At 36.5% G+C, this 12,802-nt stretch overlaps 1 pseudogene; it reads left to right on the top strand.

The window, feature by feature from the left end:
* The window catches only part of LOC114024466, a 14,713-nt pseudogene extending 7,640 nt beyond the window's left edge, over positions 1 to 7,073 (top strand).
* The last annotated feature ends 5,729 nt before the right edge of the window (positions 7,074 to 12,802 follow it).

The raw sequence follows: 12,802 nt of genomic DNA, 5'->3' as shown, positions 1-12,802 counted from the left end.
GAAAGAAAGAAAGAAAGAAAGAAAGAAAGAAAGAAAGAAAGAAAGAAGGAAGGAAAGAAAGAAAGAAAGAAGGAAGGAAGGAAGGAAGGAAGGAATAAAGGAAGGAACAAAAATGGAAGAAAGGAAAGAAAATAGTTAAAGGAAAAAAAAGAAAAGCAACATAGTGCTCTAATCTTTAACCCTACTCAGATTCTGACTCTTGAGACTGCTTTTCTACATCTATCATGTCAGCCTTCTCACACAGAAGACACTTCCGCCCCCACCTCTCCTACAGCCTATTCTTCAGATGGTGAGTTCTATCTGAGGATATTCATTTAAATAAGTACCTATGCCAGTCATACTCATCTTTAACCTGGTTCATATCCTGACTCTCTAACTAGTTTTTTCATGTTGTCCTGACAGGTACCTCTTCCTTCTTCACCTACTTTTCAGCTTCCATTTATGGTTCTAACTTCCTACTTTTGAATGTACATTACTTGAGGGCAGAACTGTCATTCTTTGTGTTGTATTTGTGTCTCTGGCTTTTAGTACTATGCTTGTCACATAGTAAGCCTTGAAATTATTTAGTTGTCTGTCTATTTATCTATCTATCTATCTATCTATCTATCTATCTATCTATCTATCACCATCCTTCAGGATGCCTATGATCTACTCTGTTGGATATGGCATATATTCTGTATCCATACTTTTTGGATACAGAATAGAAACTGAACAAATTTATTGCTGCAAATTAACTAAAGCAGATTCATTGCTATAGGAGAATTTGAGGAGGGCGAGATTATCCCTTCCTTCCATAGAGGAAGTGCTTCTCAAATAGACCTTGAATGAAGAAAATCAGTCTTTTTAAGTATACTTTATATGTTCACTCCTTGATGGTATTCACATTTAAGAACAATAGGTATGAAGTAAGTGGATGTCAAATGTTGGCTATATTGCTGAAGTTATAAATAATAAGTATCCTAATATAGTTTAAATGAAGGTTTCTCAGTATTTTTTTAATGAGCAACAGCTGATAGAGTATCATTCAGGAATATGAAATTGATTACTAATTCAGAATAAAGTAGAAAACAATACTTTTTTTCTTTCCATGGTCCTGAAATAATATAAAATATTTTAAAATAAATTGTATATTTTTAAGAATTTGAAACTATATGTGAATTCTAAATTTATGGTATCTGCAAAGGTGTCTGCTCACATGTACCAAAAAGAATGGTATCTGAAATGAAGAGGTCTTGCTTTATTAAAATTCTACAGTTACCTGTTAGAATATTAATGAAGTGACTATAAAAAGAAAAGCTTGAAATAGATACAGCTTTGAAATGATAATGTGACATCACATAGTAAGTAGTGTCCTGCAAGATATTTGGTTCTCTCAATTCCCTGAATCTCTCTTTTTCTTGTGGAGCTCTTTTGTAAGATAAAGAATGTGGAAAAAGAGGAAGGAAAATAACATCCAAGTTCAAGAAATTGCATGTTTTTGAGATAGCATAGTCAGTAGCTATTAACACAGCAGGAAGAAATTTCCTTTTTAGTGATAGTTACCATTGTTTCTTTGATGAAACTAGATGAAAATGGGGGATTCATTATCTATGGTAGAAAAATGTATAATTATTGCAGGATAAACTTTTGGATAATGAAACTAAACCTAAAGCTCCAGGTAGGCTAAAAGGCTTCCACGATTTGGCTCCAACCCACCTTTCAAACCTTATTTCACTGAATAGCCATTCAAGCACTCTATGTTTTAACACTAGTGCAGGTCTGAGGTTCATTGCATTAGGCTTCTAATTGTACTCTGTACTTATAGTTTATTCCCCTTTATCCATTCTTCATATGCCTGCCAAATTGAAATTATAAAAGTACAATATGACCATGTGACTTCCCACCTACCCCACAGACATATATTCTTAAAGACCTTTAATGACTTTCTATTGTCCTATTGTCTCTAGAGTAAAATCCTTAGTCTGGCATTTACAACCCTTCATAATCAGACTCCTAACCATCCTAATAGTTTTACTTCCATTTTTTGTGACCTCAAAGTCCCAGTCAAATGGTTGACAGTCTCTTACACAAATAACATATCCACCGCTTTCCTCTGTCTTTGCGAAAGTGGCATTACCACTACTTCTCCTGTACAATCTCTGGAATTCAGTACTTGATCACCTTTGTGTCACAGAATTCCTAGGTTCTTTCAAAATAAGAAGTACCAACCATTCTAGAGAACAATTTGTAACTATGGACAAAGGGATTTGATTAAACAACAACAATACTAGGTCTATATCACAAAGAAATGAAAAAAAAAAGGAAATGAAAAGGACCTATGTGCACAAACATGTTTATAACACCTCTTTTTGTGGTGGCAAACAATTTCAATTTGAAGGGATGTCCATCAATTGGGGAATAGGTCAACAAGTTGGGGTATATGATTGTGGTGGAATATTTTTGTGTTCTAAGAAATGACAAACAGGATGATTTCAGAAGAAAAAAAAAGCCTGAAAAGACCTATGTGAACTAAAGTAAAATGGAGTGAGCAGAACAAGGAGACCATTGCACACAGTAACAGCAATATTTTAAGGGAAATCAGCTGTGAATAATCTAGCATTCTCAGCAAACAATGATCTAAAACAATTCTGAAGGACTTATGAAAAATGTTATCCACTTCCAGAGAAAGAATTGATGGAGTCTAAATGTGGATTGTTTTCTTCCTCATCCCTTTCCTAGGAACACTAGCATAGCAAAGCTTGTAACAACAGTGGAGGGGTGACCCTCCTAACAGTTCTGGAGCAGAAAAGAGTGCTTGTATTCACTAACAGATTACAGCACAAGTCAAGAGAGTAGTAAACACCTCTCCCCAGATCATATCACCTTGGAAGAACTGAAAACTTACAGGTCCTTATAATTACCTCTAAAAACAGCTGCACAAACCCCCTGAAATTTGAGGCAGTGCACCCTCCACCCTGGAAGTAGAACCTTACTTTAACAAACAGTTAAAAGTCAAGTAATAGGCTGGGAAAATGAGCAAACAACGGAAAAATACTATTACTACAGAAAGTGATTATGGTGATAAGGAAGATTAAAACATACACTCAGAAGAAGACAGTAAATCAAAACTCCTACATCCAAAGTCACCAAGAAAAAATATGAATTGTACTCAGGTCATGAAAGAGCTCAGGAAGGATTTTGAAAATGAAGTTAGAGAGATAGAGGAAAAAATGGGAAGAGAATGAGAATGTTGCAAGAAAATCATGAAAAATGAGTCAAGAGCTTGGTAAAGCAGACACAAAAATACTCAAGGAAATAACACCTTAGACTAGGCCAAATGGTAAAAGAGATCCAAAAAGTCAATGAGAAGAATAATTCCTTAAAAAGCAGAATTGTCCAAATAGAAAAAGAGGTCCAAAGACTCATCAAAAAAGATAATTTTTTAAAAATTCAAATTGAGGAAATGGAAGCTAATGACTTTATGAGAAATTAAGAAACAATAAAACAAAAGCAAAAGAATGAAAAAAAGTAGAAGAAAATGTGCAATATCCCATTGGAAAACAACTGACCTAGAAAATCAATACAGGAGAAGTCATGTAAGCCATGATCGAAAAAAAACAAAACAAAACAAAACAAGCAAACAAACAGAAAACCAAAAACCTAGATCATCTTTCAAGAAATTATCAAGGAAAATTGCCTTGATATTCTAACCAGAGGGTAAAATAGAAATTGAAAGAATCCCCTGATCACCTCCTGAAAGAGTTCCCAATATGGAAACTCCCATGAATATTATAGTCAAATTCCAGAGTTCCCAGGTCAAGGAGAAAGTATTACAAATAAGCCATTCAACTATCATGGAGCCACAGTCAGGATAACACCAGATTTAGCAACTTCTACATTAAAATATTGGAGGGCTTGGAATATGACATTTTGGAGGAAAATGGAGCTAGGATTACAACCAAGAATCACCTACCCAGCAAAACTGAATATAAACCTTCAAGGGGGAAAATGGATGTTCAATGAGATAGAGAACTTTCAAGCATTGTTGATTAAAAGACCTGGGCTAAATAGAAAATTTGACTTTCAAATACAAGACTCAAGAGAAGTATAAGAAGGTAAACAGGAAAGGGAAACCTGAAGGGACTTAATAATTTTAAGCTGTTTACATTCCTACAAGAGAAGATTATATTTGTAACTCTTAAGACCTTTCTCATTATTAGTGTAGTTAGAAAGAGTATGTATAGACAGAGGCACAGGTATGAGTTCGATATGAAGGGATGTATTTAAAAATAATATTACGGGTTGAGACAGGAATGAACTGGGAGAAGGAGAGAGAGTGAGGTAGAATGGGGTAAATTATCTCACATAAAACAGGCAAGAAAAAGCTTTTGCAGTAGAGGGGAAGAGTGGGAAGGTGAGGGGGAGTGAGTGAAACTTACCCTCATCAGAATTGCCTCAAAAAAGGAATAACATAAACCCTCAATTAGGTATAGAAATCTATCTTATCCTACAGGAAAGTAGGATTGGAAAAGGATAAGAAAAGGGTGGAGTGATATGATGGAGGGCAGATTCAGGGAGGGGTAGTCAGAAGCAAAACATTTTTGAAAAAGGACAGGGTGGAAGGAAAGCAAGAAAAGAATAAATGGGGAGGACAAATAGAATAGAGAGAAATACAGTTAGCAATAGTTACTGCAAAAAATAAAAAAAGTTTTGAATCAAATTTCTCTGACAAAGGCTTCATTTCTCAAACATATCAAGAACTGAGTGAAATTTATAAAAATAAGAGCCATTCCCCCACTGATGAATGATCAAAAGATATGATCTGTTTTCAGATGAAGTAATCAAAGTTATCTACAGCCATATGAGAAAAAAACAACCTCTCACTATTGATTGTAGAAATGCAAATTAAAATATTCTGAGGTGCTACTTCATACCTATTAGATTGGCTAATAAGACAAAAAAGGTAAATGACAAGTATTGGAGGTGATGTGGGGGAAATAAGATATTAATGCACTATTGGTGGAGTTGTGAACTGATTCAACCATTCTGTAGAGCAATTTGACACTATGCCCAAAAGGCCATAAAACAACGTATACCCTTTGACATAGCAATATCACTACTAGGTCTGTGCCCCAAAAGAGGTTTTTTTAAAAAAGGAAAAGGACCTATATGTACAAAAATATTTATAGCAGCTCTTTTCTGGGTACAAAGAATTAGAAATTGAGGGGGTGCCTATCAATTGGGGAATAGCTTGACAAGTTGAAATATGTGACTATGATAGAATACTATTATATTACAAGAAATGATGAGCAGGATGCTCTCAGAGAAACCTGGAGATAGTTGCGTGAGCTGATGCAAAGTAAATGTACTGTGTACAAAATAACAGCAATATTGTAAGGTGATCAGCTATGAATGATTTAGCTATTCTCAGCAATACAATAATCCAAGACAACCCTGAAGGAACTTATGATGAAAAATGCTGTCTATCCCCAGAGAAAGAACTGATGGTGTCTGTTTACAGATTGAAGCATACATTTTTTTAACTCATTTTTCTTGAATTTTTTTTTTCTATGTTTTCTTTCACAATGGCTATTATGGATGTTTTGCATGACTACACATGTACAAGCTATATCCAATTGCTTCCCTTCTCAATGAGGAGAGTGGGGAGGGAGAAAGGGAGAGAATTTGGAACTCAACATTTTAAAAATGAATATTAAAATTGTTTTACATGTAACTGGAAAATATTTTTTTAAAAAGAAGGTCTTCATAAAAGAAATGGTATCAAGGAAAAGATATGAAAGAAGAGGAGGAAGAGGGAGGAAAAAGAAAGGGATACCCTTCTAACAAATATGCATGGTCAAGCAAAATAAATTTCCATTATTGATGATGTTATATTCTGCATATTCATCACCTCCTAGGGAGATAGGTAACCTTTATCATCATTTATGTTGGCCACTATGTTGATCAAAGTCCTTAAGTCTTTCAAAGTTGTTCATTTTTATAGTGTTGCTGTTACTGTATAAACTGTTCTGGATCTGCAAATTTTGCATATATTTCCTATTTCCTTCTGCATTCCCTGAGGTCTTGGAGGGAAAGAATGGTTTCTTCTTTGTTTTTATTGCTTTATTGCCTAGCACAGTTTCTGGCATAAAAATTTTGTAACAAAACAAACTAGACTACTGGCTATCCTCCCCACCTCAGAGGATGTGCAAGTGCATGTATCCTTTCTGCTTGAAATAAACTCTTCTTCAACTTTTAAAATAATAATAATACTTTCTCGTTCAACCGGCCAAGAAGCCAGAGGGAAGAAGGCCAAGGGGAAGAAGGTTGCTCCGGCCCCTGGTGCAGTAAAGAAACAGGAGGCCAAGAAAGTGGTCAATCCTTTGTTTGAGAAGCGGCCGAAGAACTTTGAAATTGATCAGGACATCCAGCCCAAAAGGGACCTTATTCGATTTGTCAAATGGCCTCAGTACATCAGACTGCAGTGTCAAAAGTCTATCCTTTATAAGCGTTTGAAAGTGCCACCAGCAATTAACCAGTTCACGCAGGCTTTGGATCATCAGACAGCTACTCAACTGCTTAAACTGGCTCACAAGTACAGACCTGAGACAAAGCAAGATAAGAAGCAAAGGCTGCTGGCTCAGGCTGAACAAAAAGCTGCTGGCAGAGGAGATGTCTCCACTAAGAGACCACCTGTCCTCAGAGCAGGTGTTAGCACTGTTACTACCCTGGTAGAAAACAAGAAAGCACAGTTGGTAGTGATTGCACATGACTTGGACCCCATTGAGCTAGTGGTCTTCCTACCTGCCTTGTGCCAAAAAATGGGAGTTCCTTACTGTATTATCAAGGGTAAAGCCAGGCTGGGTCGCTTAGTTCACAGAAAGACATGCACAAGCATTGCCTTCACACAGGTTAACCCTGAAGATAAGGGAGGCTTGGCTAAGCTGGTAGAAGCCATCAAAACCAATTACAATGACAGATATGATGAGATCTGTAGTCACTGGGGTGACAGTGTTCTGGGTCCAAAATCAGTGGCTTATATTGCCAAGCTGGAAAAGGCAAAAGCTAAAGAACTTGCAACCAAATTGGGTTAAATGTATACTTGATATTTCCCTATGTAAAAATAAAAATTTAAACAAAAAAATAGTAATAATAATAATATTTAAATGGCACTTTTATGGTTGCAAAGCTCTTTATAAATTTTATTTCATTTTATTCTCACAACATCTATGAGAAGTAGATGCTATTATTATTCTCATTTTATTGATGAGAAAACTGAGGCAGAGAGAGATTAAGTGACTTCTCCAGGGTCACACAGCTAGGAAGTATCTAAGGAGATATTTAAACAACACAAGTCATTCTAACTCCAGGTCCTGAACTCTCTTTCACCTAGCTGCACTTATTTTTCTTCCTTTAGGGTTCAGTTTAGGTACCACTTTTTCCATAACACTTTCAATAATACCCCAAACTTAAATAAGCCTCTTTTTCCTTGACCTTTCTGCAATATTTGATCAAATCTTTTCTTCTACCCTGAATTATGATTTTTTCTACTCTGAATTATAATGCCTTGTAGAGATTCCTCCCCTATAAAATTTCTGAGTCATTTAAATGTAGGGACCACATTTTGTTTCTTTTTTGTGCCTCTAGTACCTAATGCAGTAGCTTATTCACAGAAGTGATCAAATGGTTGTTGAATTTAATTAAAATTTTTGGTACCTGTAAAATATTTACAAATGTATCATTATAAAAATCAGAAATGATTAATGACTGAAAAGCTGATTATGATATATTATCCTAATGAGACAGTCTGAGTTTATTGCTATAAGGGGGCAGACTTCCAAGAATAAACAATATCAAAAAACCCCAGAGACACTATTGCATGGATTTTCTCTACTATTTTTAAATGTTATTTAGTCATAGTATAATGGTAGGCAAAGGAGAATAGAGACAAGTGCTTTGGTACTACAAACGGTTTTGAATTTCAGGGAGGTCATCAGAGTAGAGATTTATGATGTTGAATACTTCTTTCTGGATTCCTTTTCCCTTTATGGTTAGACAAACCCGTTGCTTGTTTTTAAGTTACCATGTACAATCAGTATTTATGTGATACACTAGCAAATGTGACCTGGTAAACCTATAGTCACTTCAAATGTTAATGTGAATGGCTTACATTTACATGGTACCTGACAGTTCACAAAGAGCTTGCTTCTTAAGGAAAATAAATGATGCAAATGTTTTCTTCATTTTACACATGAACAAATTAGAAGACAAATTAGAAGATAAATTCATTCAACCAATGTCATACAGTTTTCAACTGACAGGTCATGTATCTCTCAGCTCCATATCCCTGTGTTCTTGTTGCCTTTGATTTCCATTTGCTTTGGAGCTGAAGAACTGGACATTATTTATTATTGTGCTGAATGAATGAAAATATTAAATTCATTTTACTGTGAAGAGGGATGAAGAGGGATGAAGAGGGATGGCCTTTAGTGATGATTCCTAAATGGTAGTTACTGAAAAGAAAAAGTAGATCCATATTTCTGGCTCCCTGGTTCTTCACACTGTCTAGTTGGGTGTGTATTCTCTAGTGTACTTTATAATTTACTACCCACAGGTGCCTTGAGCAAGATAAATAATAAAATGTATAACTCTAAGGTTTAGTGGCTAAATCCTATTGTACCTTATAAACATTACAGTTTTCTTCTTCTTTAAAATCCGCAATCCCTAGTCAGGGTTCTAAATCTTAAACATTCCTGATATATTATCTCTCCCTCCATTGCCAGCTCGGTAATATTCCTTTGTAAAGAATACAACTAAAAAATTCCTATTATTTGAAGACAGAATAATCATGAACCTTGAGGCCTAATATATATTTTCTATATTTCCAACTTGTTAGTTTTGAATTTCCATCTTGTGATGGGAGAAAAAGTAAAATGTTTTGGGAGCTACTGATTAAAATCTAAGCTTGACATTAAGTATTTCCAATAGAAGAAGATGAAGTAGCCTTTACTGGCAGAAAAGTAAAAAAAAAAAAAATCCCAATGATGACATCAGATCATTCTCCTTTACTTTTTTGGAGGTCAGAAGAACTTAGCAAGTAGATCCACATCAGAATGGTAATGAGGCTAAATATAGCTAGCTCGGTCAAGAAATGTCACATTCTTTCTTCAGTGGAAGATACTTGTGGGTTATGAGGACATAACCAATTTACTAATTTGAGCAAAGAAAAAAAAACTGTTTGAATTTACCCAACTCGGCAGAGCCAAGATGGCGGAGGGAAAGCAGTGACTGTTGTGAGCTCTCTCCCAAAGCCCTCCAAATACCTAAAAAAAATGGCTCTAAACAAATTCTAAAGCAGCAGAACCCACAGAAAGATAGAGTGAAACAAATTTCCAGCCAAAGACAGCCTGGATGACTGATCAGAAAGGTATATCCCGCCTGGCTGGGAGAGGAGCACAGTATGGCGTGGGCACGCAGGCTGCAGCAACCCTGGAGCAGGCCTCAGAGGACTGAATCATGGGCAGCTGTGGCAGTTTCCAGACTTCTCAACCCAGGAACACCAAAGACAATGTGGAAGGTCAGTGGGAAAAGTCTGTGACTGGGGTGAGAGAGGAGCTAGATCTCAGTCACAAGTCCCCGAGCGTGCCCTCGGGGCAGCGACTGTTTCCTGAGCTTCTGGCCCACAGACTGAGGGGGAATCAAGTGGCTGATCAGAGGGGGATTACAAGGATCTCTTTGCCAGGGCTGAGGCAGGAATCCCTTGCTTTACTGGTGCTTGGATCTGGGTCACATTTCTGAGGGGCGATCCTGGGGCTAGGAGGAAAACTGGTGGGGTGGAGCTTGTTGTGACTTTGGAGAGGAAACACCTTAGAAGAACTGAAAATTTACAGGTCCCTAGAAGTACCTCTGAAAACAGCTGTACAAACCTCCCCGAAGCTTGGGACAGTACACTCTTCACATTGGAAGCAGACTTTTACCTTAAGAAAGAATTTAAAACTCAAGTAATTGGCCAGGATCATGAGTAAGCAGCGCAAAAAGAGTCAAACTATATTATCTTACTTTGGTGACAAAGAAGATCAAAACATACAACCAGAAGAAGACAACAAAGTCAAAGCTCCTACATCCAAAGCTTCCAAGAAAAATATGAATCAGTCCCAGGCCTTGGAAGAGCTCAAAAGGGATTTTGAGAAGCAAGTAAGAGAAGTAAAGGAAAAACTGAGAGTGATGCAAGAAAATCATGAAAAACAAGTCAACAGCTGGCTAAAGGAGACCCAAAAAAATACTGAAGAAAATAACACCTTAAAAAATAGCCTAACCAAAATGGCAAAAGAGGTCCAAAAAGCCAATGAGGAGAAGAATGCCCTAAAAAGCAAAATTGGCCAAATGGAAAAGGAAGTCCAAAAGATTACTGAAGAAAATACTTCCTTAAAAATTAGAATAGAGCAATTGGAAGCTAATGACTTTATGAGAAATCAAGACAGTGTAAAACAAATCCAAAAGAATGAAAAATTAGAAAACAATGTGAAATATTTCATTGGAAAAACAACTGACCTGGAAAATAGATCCAGGAGAGAGAATTTAAAAATTATTGGACTATCTGAAAGCTATGATCAAAAAAAGAGCCTAGACATCATCTTTCAAGAAATTATCCAGGAAAACTGTCCTGATATTTTAGAACCAGAGGGCAAAATAGAAATGGAAAGAATCCACCGATCTCTTTCTGAAAGAGATCCCCAAAGGAAAACTCCTAGGAATATTGTGGCCAAATTCTAGAGTTCCCAGGTCAAGAAGAAAGTATTACAAGCAGCCAGGAAGAAACAATTCAAGTACTGTGGAAACACAATCAGGATAACACAAGATTTAGCTGCTTCTACATTAAGGGACCACAGGGCATGGAATATAATGTTCTGGAGTGCAAAGGAGATAGGATTACAACCAAGAATCACCTGCCCAGCAAAACTGAGTATAATCCTGCAGGGGAAAAAATGGTCATTCAGTGAAATATTGGACTTCCAAGCATTCTTGATGAAAAGATGAGAGCTGAATAGAAAATTTGTTTTTCAAATACAAGACTCAAGTGGAACATGAAGAGGTAAACAGGAAAGAGAAAATCATAAGAGACTTATTAAGGTTAAACTGCTTACATTCCTGCATGGAAAGATAATATTTGTAACTCATGAGAACTTTGTCAGTATTAGGGTAGTTGGAGGGGAAAAAATTATATGTACATATATATAGATATAGATAGATAAAGGGCACAGGGTAAGTTGAAAATGAAGGGGTCATATCTGGAGAATAAAATTAAGGGGTGAGAGAGGAATATACTAGAAGAAGGAGAAAGGGAGAGGTAGAATGGGTAAATTATCCTACAAAAAAAAACAGAAAAAAAAGGCTCTTACAATGGAGGGGAAAAGGGGGAAGGTGAGATGGAATGAGTGAATCTTATTCTCAAAGGATTTGACTTAAGGAGGGAATACCATACACACGCAATTGGGTGTGGAAATCTGTCTTACCCTACAGGAAAAAAGAGGGGGAAGGGGACAAGAGAGTAGGGGAATGATAGAGAGAAGGGCAGATTGTGAAAGGGGGTAATCAGAAGCAAATACTTCTGAGGGGGGACAGGGTCAAAAGAAAGAATAGAATAAATGGGAGGGAGGGATAGGATTATGGGAAACAGAGTTAGTTTTTCACAGCATGTCTACTATGGAAGTGTTTTGCATAACTTCACATGTATAGCCTATATTGAGTTGCTTGCCTTTTCAATGAGGGTAGGTAGGGAGGGAGGAAGGGAGAAAATTTGAAACCCAAAGTTTTAAAAACACATGTTTAAAAAAATGTTTTCACATGCAACTGGGAAATAAGAAATACAGGAAATGGGGTACAGAAATCTATCCTGCCCTACAGGAAAATTGAAGGGGAAGGGGATAAGAGAAGTGGGGGAGAGATAGAAAGGAAGGCAGACTAGGGGAAGGGGTATTTAGAATGCACACCATCTTGGGGCGGGGAAGAGGGGTGAGATGGGGTGAAAATTTGGAACTCAAAATCTTGTGGAAGTAGATGTTGAAAACAAAAAAATAAATAATAAAATTATCATTAAAAAAAACAAAAAAACCCATAAATAAATGAATTTACCCAACTCCACAGAAGGCATCGCTTTAATATATTTCTTTTCGATTGCTACTTTTTTTTCTTGTCTGTAAGCCTTCATACATTAAACTGGCTGTGCTATAGAAAAGGGTGCTTATGCAAATTTTGTGGATTTAGCAAAAAGGGAGTTGACCAAGAGATTTTCTAATTAAAGCAAGCTGACTTTGGCCACTGGGTGACATTAGATCAAATATATCACTGTAGTAGATAACAAGATACCACTCTAAGGTTAATGGGAATTGGAGGCAAGGGGCAAAATCTATACCTCAGGAGTACAAGGATGTGAAGATCAATGATTCTGAATGAGGCAGTTGTTTCACAGTGACTGCAATTCAGCAAAGTGGTTCAGGAAGAGCAAACAAAAGATCATGTCAACTGACTCAAACCAGCTGCTTTTAGCTGTAACAGGATGAAGATAATTGTAGTGTCTTTACTTGGATTGGATTAGGGCACTGGGGATGCCTATTCTCAGAGATGCATCTCATGGGCTCCAATGTTGTAGCTTTATAGAAAATTCATGTAATAAATCACCTTCCAAATAAAGAAAAGATGAGAGAAATGTAAAGAAAAATAGGAGGCAAAAGTATATAATTGATTGATTTTTATTTTATGTGCTAACTTTCTTCTATCTTTCTTTTTCACAGGCTTATAGGATCTTAAGGCCAAAGGGACCTTA

Source organism: Vombatus ursinus, unplaced genomic scaffold, assembly GCF_900497805.2.
Source record: "Vombatus ursinus unplaced genomic scaffold, bare-nosed wombat genome assembly UNPS02014821.1, whole genome shotgun sequence".
Classification (NCBI taxonomy): Eukaryota; Metazoa; Chordata; class Mammalia; order Diprotodontia; family Vombatidae; genus Vombatus; species Vombatus ursinus.
Note: the sequence above shows the minus strand (reverse complement) of the source record. Positions and strands in the feature narration are given on the sequence as shown.